A 14812-nucleotide genomic window follows, 5' to 3' on the forward strand; every position below is an offset into this window, starting at 1 on the left:
CTGCAGTCAAAGAAAGGGAACCTTCAGGGTTTTTTCATAACAGAAATCTATTTTTGAACAGGTTGTGGGTTATAAGTGTGAGTGAATAAAAAGATGTCTGAAAAATCCTATTTCTTTATCACAGTGTCAAACTAGAACTGATAGTGGCTGAAACATTGTTGGTCACATAGCTGTCCCATTCACATATAAAATTAGGGAGGCAGAAGAACTGATTTATAAAATCAAAAGACCTGTGTGGCTGGGGGATTTAAACATTTCCCAATGCTCTATTTCTGCAGGCACTGCACTCCCAGTACAATTTTGCAAGCTTTGGAAAACACAAAGCACACAAACAAGCACAACATAAGCTTGAATTCTGAGCTACAGGCACTTCTGCCTTTCTCACTGCCCCCATGCAGCTTCCACTCACCTCACCCCAGGAATGTTTCATCTTTTATATCTGTGAACTAATTTAGTTGTCATACTGATCTGCTTTGAGAGCCAATCATGACTCAAAGTGTTTTCAAAATATACAAATAGTGATTTTGATGTGTGTCCAGAAATAATATACTTTTATATTATAGAAATCTATATTCCTCTGCTTCCTATAGAAATTATCTAAAGTATTTGGCAAACTAGACACAATAAAACTAAGTAGGGAACACACCACAAGTTCTCATGCTTTGTTTACACTTTAATTATCATTATTAATTATACAGAATCAATATGTAAATAAGAAATATATATAGTGGGATTTGGTTCAAGACCAGCCATGGATACCAACATCTGTATTATATGCAATGTTTTGGTAAAATGGCATCTACCGTATAAAATGGCAAAATTAAAGTTTGTTTTTGGGATTCCCTTTTGGGAGGAGGGGAAATATTTTCAAACTGTTGTTGACTGAATCCATGGATGCAGAATCCACGGAACTTGAGGGCCCACTGTATGCATAGATTGCAACCATTTTCATGATGGTGATGATGATGGCACTAACGATTCACTTTATTTATATCTCATCTTTGGCCCCAGAAAGGGGACAAAAGGTTAATAAAAGCATGTAAATGTCAATAAAAAGAATACTACAATATAATGCTTAATATATCAATAACATTAAAACAATGTAAAACATACATTAAAAAGCAGTTTAAAACTCTGTAGCATCTTATTTTGTTAAAAATATTCAGATTTTGAGAATTAGTGTGGCCTCCCTTGGAAGGGCATTCCAGCTGCTTTTGATATAACTTTTGGGGGTGACAGGATGAAGACAAGGCTTGATCTGAGAGCCCTGGTAAGATATTTGAAACAATATGATCCTTCAAACAGCCTGAACCTGAGCTGCACCCAAGTGTTAGCCTTACTATTGTAACAGATTCAAGGTTGTTGTGCCTGGCAGAATTTCTTCACTACTATGTGTACTGAGTACTTCTGAATCATTTTATTAGTTATTATTAATTAATTAATTAATTAATTATTAATTAGTTATCATTATAGACTACTACTCCAGGACTCTATCCAACACAGCCAGAGGAAATTCTGGCTAGGGCAGAGGTTCTCAACCTGTGGGTCCCCTGGTGTTTCAGCCTACAACTCCCAGAAATCCCAGCCAATTTACCAGCCATTAGGATTTCTGGGAAATGAATGCCCAAACATCTGGGGACCCCTAGGCTGAGAACCACTGGGCTAGGGGATTTTCTGGGTTTTAGTCCAAAAAGTAACATTCTCAAGATGTTTGCATGCAGGCAACGAATGAATCAATTGAAAGGGAATGTGGCAACGTTTCTACTTGTCTAAACTTGTCTTTTGTTGCACACTCTAGATAAAAGATCTTTTTTAAAGGTCATTTCAACAAGATGAATTATTGAGCATATAATTTTGTTTAATTTGAGAACTGTTTTTAATGTTTGAATTAAAATTATAACATTGAGGTCTAAACGCACATTTAATCACTTGAAATAAGTGAAATAAGATAGGATTGATAGTTGTAGGCTAAAACACCTGGGGACCCACAGATTGAGAACCACTGGATTAAAGCTAAATTAAAGCTAAGAGAAACATTTTAAATTGTGTCATCAAAATATTATACACAAGTACATATTAATGTTCAACATTTTCAGTGCTGGGTCAAAGCAGGATGTGCACCAAAAATATTAAAACAGCTGATGTCAATGCTTTCATAACCATCTTGGAGGACCAGGAACAATCAAAATATTCAACATAGTGTTGTTAACTGTTGTAAGGGTCAGATATATACAGTATAGGTTTATTTACATTTACATGCACAATGGGCTCACCACATACATGGTGGTGTGGTCAGGGTGGATATGAAAAAAATGTGGGTGATCATGCCCTATTATTAAATGGAGGTGACATGAATCCACATGTTTCAGCATGCCCATGTTCACATTGCTTCCGTTTAATATTATGGGGCATAACAATCCACTCAATTGAATTAATGGATCTGGAGCAAATCAAACCCTTGCAGCCTTAAAGCAAGGCAATAGCAAACCTCCTCTTAATAAATCTTGCCATGAAAATTCTATGACAGGATGGCCAAAAGTTGGAGTCCATTTGTAGGCATATAGTAACAGAAACATTAATAAGGAAATCGCTATTTCTTTAGCATGCTGTATGCTATTTGTTTAGACAGGCCATTTTAACTCCAGCAAAAATCATTAAAATCATAATGAAAGGGGAAAACAATAAAAATTATATGTATTGCTTCGGCATAAAAAAAGTAACTCCTCTGAGCACACATCAAATATCTGCATCAGCCATTTTATGAGTAGGATACACTCTCCCTTCTCTTCTATGAATGTTTAAAGCTCTCCTTCAAGCTCTTACTAAATCTATTGATCTGTGAAACACTGCACTCCAGGGAGGCAATTCACTTGACGTTCTATATCAAATGATGAGATGAATAATGATCATACCGTTTGGTAATTAAGCGTCTTACAAACCTTTTAACTGACTGAACGCCAAAAAGGTCAAATGAGGTCAAACCCACTTTTTAAAAGAAAAACTTGTCTCATATTAATCACAGGAAATAATCACCTTAAGAACAGCACCAAGATATATGTATCTTAAAGCAAATATTTAAAGACATGTTGTCAGGGTACAGATACCACGAAGACAGTCCCAAGTACAAAGTAACAATAGTTTAATGAAGATACAACTTAAAAGAATAAAAAATGCTTAACAGCTGCAAAATAGTATTCAAAAACAAACACAGACCAACCAGTCAAAAAGGAGGTAAAACAGAGAGTCCCAAAGTCCTAAAAAATCCCAACCCACTAACCAAAATACCCGGCAGAAGAGAAACACTCGCTATCATTACAGCGAACTCGTTCCAAGATGAAGTAAAGTCGTAGTCAAACCGGTCCAGGGGTCATCCACAGCAAACAGGATACAGCAGCAAGTCAAGCCGGTCCAGGGATCATCCACAGCAAACAGGATACAGCAACAGAGTCAAACGTCCAATCCAAAGTCAGGGCACAAGAGCGAACACGATGTCCAGAAGCGATCCGAGGTCCAAACCAAGAACAGTAGCAAATCCCAAAGAATCCTCAAAGTTCAGGAATCACAGGGCTCACAGGAATCACGACTCAGCATAACATGCAACCCAGCATAACACGCAACCCAGCATAACATGCAACCCAACATACACTTTGCCAGTCGCAAGGTCCCTATTGCAACCAACCGTCCTTTTATTACAAACCTTCCTCTGAGTTACAATCAGCCAACGCCCCACCCTCAACTGCTCTTGCATTCTCCTCCAAACTAGAATCAGACAACACCCCTCGCTCAGCTGCCAGTTGTGCTGCCCAAGCTGCTTTTTGCCTTGCCTGCCAAGCGGCCTTTCTCTTGCTTCTACTTACATCCTCCCAAACAGTAGACAAATCATCTTTCCTCCAAGTTTCATTCCCAACAGATCTTCTGAATGTGCCACTACTTGTAGGCTCCTCACCCACTTCTGCTACTTTTGTCCAATCCATCTCATCCACAACCTCATCAGTGTCACTCCCAACACTTCTCATAGAAACTGCTTCATTGTCAAACCCACCATCCCCATCAAACCCTTCAAAAGACTCTTCATCAGTGGGTTCAGTATTTGCCGAATCCTCTTCTGCTGTTGCTCATCTATAGGATCTTGTTCCCGAGTAGACCTTTCTGCCTGTCTACTCTCTAACTCCCTGTTGTTACTACTACTCAGAGACTCATCCACAACACATGTTCTCCAATTTTCCATTTCCCCACTACTATGAACTTTTTCTTTTGTCACCTATAGCTGTGTTACCCTCAATTAATTATTATACCTATGCATAATAGGTAGATAGAGCCGATGCTATTATAATGCATTATAGTTGAAGAGAGATTACTAGTTTACAACAAATGCAAACCATCTCACTGAACTAAACAATTTCACTACGGTAGCAAAACATTTATAGTGGTCAGTCAAGACTGTGTCTTTTAAAGATGCTTTAAAAATGATTATAGGATATTGCTTTTTAGGAGCCTACTTTCAATATTTATCTTCTCAATATTTGAAATTTAGCACAGGAAAGTTAATGGGAATAGTTCAGCTATGTCTACAGGAATGAGGGTTAGTTATCTGTATTAACAGTTAAACTTCAAGACACTAAATTATATAAAAATGAGGGGAAAAGGTTTTCAAAAGTGAACACTGTACAATCTCTTAAATATGTACCTCCAAATTAAAGAAATCAAACACTAGAAATGAGTAAAGCATGCACCCATCAAAATTTATAAATCAATAATAATTGAAAATGTGTAAGGATATACTAAACATTATAATGCAAACTTTTCCTGCCAAACAATTATGCTTTTCTAAATCTACATGCTGTTGCTCCAAATAAAAACTTACCTAAAATCTCAAAATGGCCTACTATCCCTCTTCCTCCTTGTTGCTGACAGTTACAGTGGTGAAAGGGGAATTTCTTCCTCCTTCCATGCCATTGACTGGCAAAGGAGTCTGGGAGAAATGAGAAGGAAAAGCCTCCACCCTCGTTCCTTCCAAGCTTCCTTGCCAGTCACATGACATGAAAGGATGAGAGGAATTCAAATCCTAGTGTAGGATTCAGATTTTCCCGAGTTATTTTAACTCTAGATACAGCTACATTATGCGGCTTTCCCCAGGTTAAACTAGATCAGCCATACAAATTCTATAGCTGCCTCTGGGCTGATCCAAGCTCACACTGACTTAAATGGTCAGTGTAGATGGCACACATGTGGAGTTCCAGCCTTGTTAATATCTAATATATGTGGCAACCCAGTTCTGCTCACACAACCAGTTGCAATCCTAACATGCTAAGACTTACCAACCCTCAATATCCAGTCCTGCCAATACGTATCACAACCTGAATTGTGCTGCTTGCATATGAGTCACTGATAAGAACTGGATAGAATGCAGCCTGGCAGGCCCCTGTTAACAATGCATATAGACACTTTCATAAATTTAAAAGCTAGCCATACTACAAGTGAACCAAACCAGTGCTATTCCATGTAGTGTTGTGGGAAGGGGGCTGCCGGTCAACATACTATCAGTTGCCAGTCTGTAGACAGTTTTCAGGAAATATACAACTGTAGTTACCAGGTATAAACATGGTGCTAGTCCCTGGAACATTAGGAAAAGAAAAACATCACTCCACCACATCAGACAACATGAGAAGCACTGAACGAAACAGTTCTATTGATTTGTCAGCAATGTATTTCCCCTTTTCTCTTTCCCTGCATTACACAACAGATTTTAAGAAAACAACAGTTTTACTCAAACAAAATAAAATCATGTGGGTTTAATACAGCTGTCGTGTCTGGGCATGGCCCCATGTAAGCCGCCCCGAGATGGGGTGGGATATAAGAATAAAATTATTATTATTATTATTATTATTATTATTATTATTATTATTATTATTATTACAGCTTCAAAATAATCTATAATCTGTAAATGTTTAACAAATGAAGTTTCAAAATGCACAGCAATTACTTTTTCATGTTTAAAATCTTCAAGAAAAAGCAAAATGATATTAATCATCTTTGGACCTTGTTAACTGATTTACAGCATTATATTTTTACCTAGTGCTTTTAAGACCACACACAATGAAAACTTTTTCTAGTGTGCTGCACGTAGAAAGTATTCCTGTCTGCTTCAGCACTTTGCCTTTTCACGGGCTTAAACCCGTCAAATTATTTCATTTGATTTCAGAGAATTCTCATATGGCAATCTATTTTATTTACTTTATCTTCAATAAAATGGTTCAGTGAACATTAGCAACTATGAGACACAAGTTTCAATCAGTCCTCTGGCAAAGGCGTCAATCTACATTAGACCTACTGTGCTGTGGGTTGCACTGAGAACACTAGAATAAGACAAGACAGTAGCAAAGCAAAGCAAAGCAACAATAGAAAGGGAAAAGATTTTTCCTCTTGACACTACTGTTATCTGCTTGAAAAATACAGTTACCTGATTCAAGACAACAATAATTTCACAATGGCTTAGGAAATTCTCAAAACTTGAACTCTGTTATCATTCCAATTAAAAAAGCTTCATGATTATTTGTGAAGGTGGGACTCTCGCAACCCTCAGATGTTGTTGGACTGAGACTCACAGCATTTTTATGGTAGCTAGAACTGCTAGAAACTACAGTCGACTAACATTTGACAAACCAGAACTCTAAAGAACTGTAAAGATCAAAGTTTCTAAGAAAGGGTTTTTTCCCCCAGAGGAAAGAATTCAAACCATGCTCTGAAGCAGATTTCCAAACCACTAGCTGTGCTACCTATTTGTTACTATAATATTAGGTTTCACTAATACGGATGTAATTCTTCACTAAGTTATTTCTTAAGGTAGCTATGAGTAATTTTAACCATTTTCCCAGCTTTGAGAGACTTACTCTGAGCAAAATTTGATCATGGTTGTTTTATACAGAAAACATCATTTCAGTACAATAAATAGCTGGAAAATAAGACCTCAAGACAGAAATATTCATTCTTGACCAAAAAAAAAAAAGCTTTCTGAGCAGAAAAATGCCATGAATGTAGATTTGTTCTGCATAAAATCCACACATGTTGATTACTGAAAAAAAAAACATTTTAATGAAATTGCTATTTTCTGTGCAGTAATTATTTCTACACTAAAACATTCTTTCCCATGAAGAATTGTTTCCTGTGGCAAAAATGCTGTTTTCTTTTTTTTAAAAAAAAAAAAAGGGGGGGGGGGAAGCCAATAACTTTGCCATGTACAAATTTTGTGCAGAATAAGCCCCAAACTGTGAAGATTCTCATCAGAGGATTCTTCTCTGAAGAATTTCTCAACATTTAAAAAACATGATTCTGAACCATTTTCCAAATTTTTTCTAATATTCTTTCCATCCTATTTACTAACCACAGTTGCAACAGCTGCTTCAAGAAGTTTCTGTCTCTTATGATGAGAATGCTCAACTGAAAGAGAATGAAAGTAAAGCACCAGGACTTAATTATGCCTTGTTTGTGTAGAAGGGTCAAATTCTGATTCAGTTAGCTCTAAGCAAAGGTGTGACATCATGCCTGGCCCAGTTTTATTTCACATGACAACTACCATGAGACCCCACCTCACCTACCATGTTCTCAAACTGACAGTGTTTGTCTTGTGTTCTAAAAATTAAGAGTGTTTTTTCATGTCTATCACTTGTGGCAAAAGATAACTCATCAAACATCTTCCACAATAATTTCTTGATGTTATTGAGACAACATCAAGGTTCAATGTTCTTCGTTTATACAAACCTGTTGGGTAGTTCAAAAATAGCAACTGAATTAGCCACCAACTGCAAAACAATCAAATATGTTTGAGCAACAATTCTTTTTGAAAGACTGTATCATTAAGGACTAATTCCAAGAACTGTAAGGCATCATTTCAAGATACCATGAAAATTTCTCCCAAAGCATAAACTTTATAATAAGTGGCGCAAGTTCATACTGGATATGAGCTGTAAAAAAAAGAAGATTGTGATAATAGTGCTCTTCCCAGCAAATCAGACCATTAAGAATGTACTTAATGTTCACTTGAATTGAAAAGGAGGCCTGTTAATATCCACATTTTGTTACTTTGTATAATCATAGGCAAATTTAGTACCTAGTAGTTCCAGGCCACAAATTTGACTTTTACAACTGCAAAGAAAGAGAGGGAGGGAAGGAAAGACAGGCTGATCATTTCTAAATTTCATTTAAGTGTTTAGATTTGTTCTAACATATTGATATCCTGCAATAGGTTACAATTGTGTTGTTACACAGTTACAGGAATTCAAATATGTCATAAAAATGGTTCCACATAGCTCATGACAATTAATATGTTTTTCTTGAAATCTCAGAATAGACAATCATCATTGGTTGCAATACCTTTTCCATCCACTCCAATTTAACTGTTGTTGTATAATTTACCTTCTAACCAGAAATGTGATGTGTACAAACTTCTCAGGTACAGCTTAATGCCACTCCAACAACAATACATATAATGCATTTGACATTTGTAATACACTTGCTCTCTCCCGCCCATGCCTCAGTCAAAATACCTACATCCTATTCTACTACTTTGCTCCCAAACTTTCCATTTTTATGCTTGAGATAATCAGCATATTATCACTACCATCATCAAAACATCATAAAACAATCAGCTAATAACAGCATTATAACTGTGTAAAGCAGTTATACTATATCAAGAAAAATGAAAGTTACTTATCTCAGAAATCTCCAATACAAAAAAGACTCAGAAATTGGTCTGATACAGAAAAGGATGGAGTACTTGATGTACTGCTGTCATTGAACACAGTGATATTTTTGGGATACCCATGAACTGAGGCTATCATATTCTGAACACATCATGAGACAACATAACTCATTGTAAACAATTATGAAGTTTCCTGAAATGCATGACAATATGGGTTGATCCAATCAAGGAAGCCAACCTCTTGAGTTTCATAGATCTAAGCAGAACATTTGATGATGAGGAAATCTAATACACAAGGTCACCATAAGTAGCATCAACTTGATGACAAATAACACACATACATCAGATGAGATGTCAGTAACTGTATATTTTCAACAGTGCTGTTTTTGCTGGATTCTGGTACATCAATAACTTAATCATCACCACCCCTGTCCTAGCATCATAGAAAAAGTAAAATACTTTTACAGAATGCATTATGTTATATCATTCTATTCATCATTGTAGCATTTGGTTCATTCAGCCCATCTTACTATACAAATGATCATCTACACATAGGATCATGTAAACAGAAATATGACAAACTGTGAATGCTGATTCTTTACAGAATTGAATGTTTAATTGTGTCTTTGGCATCACTGATATAAAATAACTTCACACTGTAACAGAGGGCAAATCTCTGCCAGGAGAAGCTTACATTCTAAAATTCAGTGCAATGGAAGACAGGGTGAAATGAGGAGGCAATATTTGATTGTTTCAACTGTCTGTACTTTATCTTAATTAAGTAATGTGTTTGGCTAAAAGATCCATAGAAAAGGAAGGTTTTACAGAGTAATAACACAGATGTTCTTGAATCCTATCCATGTGAAGAACCAGGGGGGAAAAATTGGAAACTGAAAATCACATTCCCTCCGCCCTTTCTCCTCAAACTGGAAATTCTTCACTTCCAGAATTCTTCCACTCTTCCTTGTACCTCTATATCTCAACTTGAAGTCATTTCTGAACATATAGGGAAGCCAGGGGGAAAGGGTGTGTCTATAGGCGGAAGACTTACCGATGTTCCCTTGCTTCCTTATAGTACAGTGATGGTGAACCTATAGCACACATGCCAGAAGGGGCACACAGTGCCCTCACTCCTGACACATGTCCCAATGTCCACCCCCCACTCGCCATCCCATCCCCCACTCACCTGCTCACTCACCTGTTAATTCGTCCCCAGTCACCCACCCCTGCTTGCTTGCCTGCTTGCCCACTCCCTGCTCAATAGCTTGTCCCCCTCCACTCGCCACCCCCCGAGTGCACCCCAATGGTTTAGGCATTCCATCTCTAAAAGGTTAGCCATCACTGCAATAGTATAACAAGAGGCTAATAGTAGAGTGATGGGTTTGAGTCAAGATAGTGCAGCCCATGGACCATATGTAAACTTTCAGGATTTTTAGAAGAGATCCACAGATCTTCCCATTAAAAAAACCATTTCTCCCAAACACTCTCAAATTTCCCCTGTGGGATGTAAGACAATATTGACATTTTTTTTGACAGGAAAGATTTCTCCACCAATTGGATGTGACCTGAAAATTAACTGAAGTGTATTGGGAAAAACGCTTTGGGAAAAGTCTGCAGAACTAATGTCCTCCTCCTAATACTGACAGTTTGCCATTACTATCCTGTCCACTGTCATGCTATCTGAGCCTGATGTTGAAGCCCAAGAATATCTAGAGGGCCAAACATTCCCTATTCCTGATCTATGTACATGTGAACCTGATTTTTTATTTCCTTCAAGCTTTGTGTAAGAAACAGTGCACATCAGAGAACACAATTTGATCTTAGTTTTTTTGAGTTTTGGTAAGAAGCAGGCAGTTAGAAGTGATAAAGTTATAGATACCTTTCTTTCCTTTTCCTCAGAAAGTCTTGTGGTAAGCTTCAGTCTTCAACTGGTACAAAACATCAGTTCCAACACTGCAGACCACATGATAAAAATACACAGTGAAGCTATAACTTTTGTGTGTTGTTCTAACTGATGACATTCAACCATCTCTGGATTCATGTTATGGCATCTTTGTTTGAGTTTCCACCTAGTTATCTCGTAACAGAATTATGAGAACAATTTTTGATGTATGACTTCACTAAGGAATCAATACTTGACCATTCATCCTCCATATGGAACATCTTTATCAATGTAAACATGACTACAGAACATGCAAAAGATTGTAGGGATGAGATTTGTTTGTAATATTTTAGTTTGAAAAAGCGTGCATTAAACCAAGAAAAAGCAGCAACAACAGATGAAATTAATGAATTATATTGCCTCTGTAGATAAAAAAAAATTCAGCTGGTACTCAGACAAATGCACTGTTATAGCGAATCATACTATTCTATAGTTGGGCCACTACAATCAAGGGTCCATCAATAGTGTAGAATTAATTCAGCTTGACCCCACTTTTATTGCTATAGCTCAATGTACTTGATGCAAACACAAAACACTTTTTTGAGCTCATTTCTTGGTTAGGAATGGAGACGAATGCAAGCCACCTGCGGTGGTAGCCAAGCTCCTATGACCAAAATGCCCTGCATAGGAATGCAATGAATTTAAACAATGGCCGAGATGACAGAGAAGATGCATGTCTTTGGAGTGAGAAACTCATAACCAATGGTCAATGCATAGGAATAAAGTATAGGTTGTTCACGCAACTGTGCCACAGCTAGCATCATCATTTTTGCAAATACGTTTGGTATGGTTGTCAATACAAAGTCAAAAAATCTGAAACTGAGATATTGGGAGTAGCTACATACTTGTCTCCATATAGATGCAGGCTGAAACCAGGAAATAGAAAATTGTCAAGCTAAGTAGGATACAATAGTTAAATAATTAAAAATTGGGAAAAAATCCTTTTGTGGTATTTTCTACTTACAATCTAAAATGGAATTTGCAATGGCTTTCTTGTCTAGGAACCAACTGACTGCATGGAGGCTATTCAAAGTGTACAGATCAACACCAAAAAAAGAGTTTCAGGAAAACTAAAAGGAGAGTTTATGGTTTTACTCCCCGGTTCTTGACTCTTGATACTCAGGGCAAGGTCCTCTATATACCTCTGTTGAAATAGTAATGTTTCCACAGTTGCTAGTTGTACAAATGAATAATTTCATCTAATGTACAGCTCTACCTCCTCATATTCTCTTCCCAAAATCAAGGTAACCCTAAGGACAACAATAGGTTTGTGGTTTTTTATCCCATAATTGAGGTTTCTATAGCTATACTACAGAGATATACTAACTTTAAGTAATACTTATCCATTTAAATCCATAAACTATTCATCCAGAACAGGTTATAATACAAAGTGCGCACAATTATAGTCGAACAGTTTAATTTAAACTATTGTGATTTAAGAATCAAATTATGTGTTAAAATTCTCACTCAAATCCAGTACTGGCTCTTCAGTTATGTAATCCTTCTATAAGGAAATATTGAGAGACCCTTAGCTACAGCAGCACTACTGGATGCCATTATAATTAACAAGGACATGCAAAAAATAAATTAACAGTTATGTTTCATAATCATGTGAAAGTGAAATGAGCTCATGAAGAGGTCCAAGTACTTACTGTGATCTCATTAGCCAAATTTTACATGCTATTTTATATCACTACTTATGCTGTTAGAGTATTAATTTGCCAATGTGTTCTGTAGATTCATAAAAGCATATTTTAAATATCCTGTAATGAAGCATGAGAACTGTTTGGCAATATTGTGGTTTAGCCTGCATCTATACGGAGATAAATTGTATATACTCCCAATATCTCAATTTCAGATTTTAGTCTACCTGTTCCTTTAAATATGGATCTGGATTAAGGCAAGACGGCTTCACGCTATGAAAAGTCAGTTTTGGGAGGGAGGGGCAAGGATTGCATATATTTTAATCTACAGTAATACCAGGAGATGTGTATTAGTCTGACACCCAGAGCCACAGATCATGAAACTGAGACACCAAAAATTTGGAATGTGTAATATGGGGGAACCCAACAGCATAAACTGAAGGGACACCTGGCTGCATGACAAATGAATTAACGTTAATTCATTGAAATGCATCCATATGTTTGAAGCCCACAATCCAGTTATGAAGAGACAAGACTTTCCTAACCAGTGCAATCCAAAGTGACTGGCATTTATATTTAACAGAGTTAACAGAGCCAATGAAGAGTATTCAAAGGGACAAATTTATAGAGCTTCCTCCTCCCTCCAAAGTGAGGCAACTCTCCCTCAATTTAAGTGAAATGGACAAATATTTTCTCTCTAGAGGAGGAGTCCTCAAATTTTTTAAGTGGAGGGCCAGTTCATGGTCCCTCAGATTGTTGAGGGGCTGGACTATGATGAAATAGTCCAAAATTAGGATTGTTGTTGCTGTGTCTTTTCAGACTTAGGTCAACCCTAAGTCTAAAGTTTAGAACAGGGTCCAGGTAAATGACCCTGGAGGGCCACATTCGGCCCATGGGCCTTAGTTCGGGGATCCCTGCTCTAGAGACTGCAAAGGTAAACAGTGATTCATGCTGCACTCTGAGAGGATGGATTCAATGTCTCCAAATTTGACACTCTCCAACTTTTTTTGAAGGCTTCAATATGAAGGTGACTTCATATTTCATATGTGGATTTCAAACCACATAAAACCACATGCATTTGCTAGTGCAATATACTTGCATATCTTATAACCCTCCAAATGTTTTTAACTTCAGCTCCCAGAAATCTTGACCATTGGACAAGCTGGCTATGGCTTCTGGGAGTTGGAGTCCTAAACTCCTGGAGGAACAGGTCTAAATACTCTAAAGGCACCACATCCTGTCTGATCGTGCAAGCTAGGCAGTGTCAGGCCTGTTTAGTACTTTGATCGAGGACTGCCAATGAATGCAAAGTGAAAAATACTGGCAAATTCATATCTGAGTTTTCCTCGCCTAAGAAAACTCTATGAAATTCATGGGGTTACCTTACGTCATGAGGTAACTGGAAGACACATACACACACACACATGACAACACTTTCTATTTTGCACAGACAAAATTTGGTCTTTCATATACTTCTGTTCTTCAGTTGGAAGAAAGATTATGTGCTGGTAACTACATAACATATGACAGTAAACATGATGTAATAATAATAACAGTGCCCCCAAGCCCCATCCCGGAAATATGACCCAGAAGGATACCATGGTCGATAGTATGTATGTACTGGAATGGGCCTACACAACATGTGACCCTCCAGATGTTTTGGACTTCAGCTCCCAGAATTTTTGGGAGCTGGCTAGGGATTCTGGGAGTTGGAGTCCCCAAACCTGGAATGCAACAGGTTGTGGTTGCCTCTCAGCTCCAGGGATTCTTGGAAGATACGGATTTTCTGGACCAATCACAGTCTGGCTTCAGGCCTGGGTTCAGTACCGAGACGGCTTTGGTTGCCTTGGTGGATGACCTCCGCAGGGAGCTTGACAGGGGAGTATCCAAACAAAGATGCCATGGTATCCTTCTGGGGCGGCTCTCTGGGATGGGCCTTGGGGGTACTGCACTTCAGTGGCTCCAGTCCTTCCTGGAGGGCCGTTCCCAGTTGGTGAAGCTGGGGGACACCTGGTCGGACCCCTGGCCATTGACCTGTGGGGTCCTGCAAGGTTCTATTTTGTCCCCCATGCTTTTCAACATCTACATGAAATCGCTGGGAGCGGTCATCCGGAGTTTTGGAGTACGGTGCCATCTCTACGCGGATGACACCCAACTCTACTACTCTTTTCCACCTAAATCCAAGGAAGCCCCTCGGATTCTGGACCAGTGTCTGGCCGCTGTGTTGGCCTGAATGAGGGTGAACAAACTGAGACTTAATCCCGACAAGACAGAGGTCCTCCAGGTCAGTCGTACGTCTGATCGGGGTATTGGGTGGCAACCTGTGCTTGACGGGGTCGCACTCCCCCTGAAGGCACAGGTCCGCAGCTTGGGGGTCCTCCTGGATTCGAGGCTGACGCTTGAGGCTCAGGTGTCGGCCGTGGCCGGGAGGGCCTTTGCACAATTAAAACTTGTGCGCCAGCTGTGACCATACCTCGAGAAGTCTGATCTGACCATGGTGGTCCATGCCTTAGTTACCTCTAGACTGGA

At 38.4% G+C, this 14812-nt stretch overlaps 1 protein-coding gene across 7 annotated transcripts in view; it reads right to left on the reverse strand.

The window, feature by feature from the left end:
* foxp2 (forkhead box P2) overlaps nucleotides 1-14812 on the reverse strand; it is a 458869-nt gene that overhangs the window by 315935 nt on the left and 128122 nt on the right. For 6 of the 7 annotated variants that reach the window (XM_062982426.1, XM_062982432.1, XM_062982433.1 and 3 more), the window contains exon 3: nucleotides 10578-10659. The exons of the other annotated variant lie outside the window; for it this stretch is intronic. The gene's annotated coding sequence lies outside the window, so the exon portion shown is untranslated. The remainder of the gene's footprint in view (nucleotides 1-10577; nucleotides 10660-14812) is intronic. 7 annotated transcript variants of the gene reach the window in all.

The sequence above is a fragment of the Anolis carolinensis genome, chromosome 5, assembly GCF_035594765.1.
Source record: "Anolis carolinensis isolate JA03-04 chromosome 5, rAnoCar3.1.pri, whole genome shotgun sequence".
NCBI lineage: Eukaryota > Metazoa > Chordata > Lepidosauria > Squamata > Dactyloidae > Anolis > Anolis carolinensis.